Source organism: Limulus polyphemus, unplaced genomic scaffold (genome assembly GCF_000517525.1).
Source record: "Limulus polyphemus unplaced genomic scaffold, Limulus_polyphemus-2.1.2 Scaffold6614, whole genome shotgun sequence".
Classification (NCBI taxonomy): Eukaryota; Metazoa; Arthropoda; class Merostomata; order Xiphosura; family Limulidae; genus Limulus; species Limulus polyphemus.
Window position 1 is genome coordinate 26,347 of NW_013672224.1, and position 3,875 is coordinate 30,221.

Sequence of the window (3,875 nt, forward strand, 5' to 3'; positions counted from 1 at the left end):
ATGGAAGCTGTCTAGTTCCAACCTCTTTGCTTGACTATTAACTCTAGCCAATGTTCACCTATATATCTGACTATTGAAGCTGCCTAGTTTCAATCTCTTTGTTTGACTATTAACTCTAGCCAATGTTCATCTATATGTCTGACTATTGAACCTGACTAGTTTCAATCTCTTTGTTTGACTATTAACTCTAGCCAATGTTCATCTATATGTCTGACTATTGAACCTGACTAGTTTTTAATCTATCTGTTTGACTATTAAATCTAGCCAATTTTCATCTATACGTCTGACTATTGAGTCTGCCTAATATTTCCATCTGTCTATCTGACTATTGAATCTGCCTAAGTTTTCGATCTATCTGTATACTTGCTGCTGTTTATCTAAAAGATATGTTGTGTTTTTGTTTATGTCTTTCAAGCGAGTATCCTCGGTGCAAATTTCAAGTTTTAATCAAAATAAGGATGGTTGTATCAGTGACTTTTTTATCAGTCCATTTCCATTTCACTTGTTTGAAGCATAACCATTGATATTTGGCCAAACTTTAAGCATGTTTCCATTTTTCATCAAATATTTTTGGTTAAAGCTTTTCTTCATTGCTGGATGTAGAAATTAAATTGGGTTCTCAGCTTTTCTGGTAGGAAATATCCTACTAACTGTATTCAACAACTAGTCCTATATAGCATTTATCTGCTTAGACAAAAATTCTGAAAAATTCGATTAAGACCTTGCTCTCAGTTTGTGACATTTTATGATATTCTTTGATTGTCGATTATCAACCAGGTGGAACCCTTATAAGTTCTAGAAAAGGTAGAATTTCAAGTCATTATATAGATTCTCCCACTATTAAAGCTTATGCTTCTCTATGAAATAATAATATTTATTTGCACGAGGATGTACAAGAGTTGTTCAGAAAATAAATGTAATATTTATATCAGTGTAGTAAACGTCATGGTACTAAGCAACACTGATGTATGTACACGAGAAAGTTCACGCGTTGTGCACTCGTGGAGCTAGTTACCAAGTGAAGAACATGGTGTGCATCAGTGAAGAGTAGCGATCTGTATATCTGTATTCAATACGTAGAAATACTGTCAAGTAGCCGGATGTAGTGCCTACAGATTTCTGTGCAATCGGGCTGTTGAAACAGACACTTTTTGTCTTCTTATTCTAGATGGATTATGGAAAACATGCTGAGATGAGTGGTGTGTTTCAGAATTGGAAAATGACTATTGCCAGATAGAACGTACTTTTTTTAACAGACGCTGTCGTCTTCTTATTCTACATGGATGATGGAAAACATGCTGAGATGAATGGTGTGCTTTAGAATTGGAAAATGACTATTGCCAGATAGAACGTACTTTTTTTGGCGGACTGAAGGTGCTCTACAGTCTAAAGTCACCAGATAATGTTAGCGCAATATTAACACGTTCGCTGGCAAGTGCCCAACCGGTGGATCAAAACCGACTTTTAATTATGGGCCGCGTGACACACAGGTGGGTCACAGACAATTATGTTTCAAAGCCAAATTTCTCTTACGACATATGAGGTTGGGACACTGTGACTGCTCCTTGGCATCTCTTGAAAATTTAATTTTATTTATAAATAATTTATTATGCAGCAGCTATCGTGCTAAGAGAACTGTTTGCACAAAGAAATGGGTAGGAGCGTATGAGCAGATGCGGATCTGGTCTTAGCAGTTAGCACAAATTATTTTTTTTTCAAAATTTCGCTTGTAGTGCCATCTAGCCTAAGCAATTAGTACTATTTATTGTTCAAAAACTTGTTTATAATGCATTTTGTCTGAAAGGTATGATTCATCCAACTTTAGTAACAAATTCTCACTTAAGAGGGCAGCAGTGCTCCAGTAATACATTTAAATTCCCTACTCTAGCTAGTAATTTGATTATTATAATTTATAATTATTATTATTATTTACATTTACGAACGATTTTTTCGCCATTATTGTTAGTTTAAATTATAATAATGTTGATCAGCATTAGATACATATATATAGTTATGTATATAAAATAAAGGTAAATTAAAATTTCATTCATATAATAATGTCACGTATCGTGCAGAGTAAAAGTATATGTACACATTTATCGGATATATATTGAAATAAATTTTTGACAAGAATAAGATTGAATGCATTATATTTTAATAACAAATATTTACATTAGTATATGCTTAATATATCAACAGCTTTGTTAGTCTACTGTGGCTGTGTGGATTCATAATGATCTAACCACTGAGAATGTTCAGGTATTGAATTCCATATTTAGGGCCTGACTAAACAAACCCTTACAGAAACAAAAACAGTCACTGGTGTAAAAAATGCAGATTTTAGAGACGATAATTTTTCTCTTGTTGTATGGTAATTTTAAGACAGTGAAGTTTTACTTTTATTGAATAATGATTTAATGACTCGTCATCTTGGGTGCTATTTCTACTCGGTAGAATGTGACGTTTACCATCGCGTGAAGTTTAAAGACACGCGTATTGTTACAGAGTTCTGAATAAAGTGACCCCTATTTATCAAGCCTTACTGAGAGAATCTCACGAACCATTTATAAATCAAACTTACCCCGTTTATGAAATGGTTAAAATAACTAAGTTTATTGATCAGAGTATATCAAGTTCACTGACAGATTATAAAACTGTCCAATTGCTCGAAAATTATATGTTTATTAAATTCACCACCAATGTTTCACCTTCGAGAGGGATCCTGCTTTCTACAGTATGGAGCTTTAGATCCAGCTTCACGGTCCCTATTTAAAGCTGTTCTATTTGTTTGTTTGCAGTATTTAGCGAAAAGGTACACGCTGAGCTATCTGCGATCTGTCCACCATGAGGAATCGAATCCTGGATTTTTAGCGTTGGAAACAAAAGTAAATCAAAGAAATCATGACATGCTGTCACGAGAAGCTTAGGGAAGAAAGAAGCGATATGCCATAAACTAGGAGTATCTTCGCATGGATGTCTTTTTTTTCTCTTGCTGGAAGAGGGCGTTGTTCACCTGACTCACTTAACTTACCGGTATGTTATCTTTCAACTAAATAGCAACTCCATGTATGTTCCTTTTTTAGCGAAGCCGGATTACAGGTTTTTAATGCTCCACCAGCTTGTTTTACTCTTTGATATCGTGCAATACCACTTTCAATCAAAACATTAGATCTAGAACTTTAAAAGATTCCAGTTTTCGTTCGTGAGTGTCCGTTCTAAACACAGTATTGTTTTGTCTGTCTAATATCCAAGAAAAACGTGTCGAAGTCAGCCAGTTTTTATTATCATTGTAAATACAGCCTTCTCCGACCTTGTGAACAATCTTGTTTGTTTGTTACGATGAAGATAAAAAGAGTAATTTGTTTATGACTTCCATGTTCTTTCACTTAACTCTGACTCAGTTACTGGGGATATGAACAAACCGACTTCCCTCTCACAAGCCCCCCAGTGGCACAGCGGACTTACAACGCTAGAAACCGGGTTTCGATAACCCATTGTGTAGCTTTGTGCTTAACTTCAAATAAACCCTCTCTCAATTGGATTTAACATAAAACAACAGTTAGTAAATGTTGATTCAAATCGATTCTGTGCAGGTATAATATAAATAACAGTAATGAACGTTGGTACCGTCCACAGTATAGGTATAATATACATAACAGTAATGAACGTTGGTACCGTACAGTATAGGTATAATATACATAACAATAATGAACGTTGGTACAGTACAGTATAGGTATAATATAAATAACAGTAATGAACGTTGGTACCGTACAGTATAGGTATAATATAAATAACAGTAATGAACGTTGGTACCGTACAGTATAGGTATAATATACATAACAGTAATGAATGTTGGTACCGTAGAGTATAGGTAT

At 34.5% G+C, this 3,875-nt stretch overlaps 1 protein-coding gene across 1 annotated transcript in view; it reads right to left on the reverse strand.

Moving 5' to 3' along the window:
- Window positions 1-3,875, reverse strand: part of LOC106473907 (two pore potassium channel protein sup-9-like) — a gene marked incomplete at its 3' end in the record, with an annotated part of 25,889 nt that overhangs the window by 1,397 nt on the left and 20,617 nt on the right. The gene's annotated exons all lie outside the window — the stretch shown is intronic.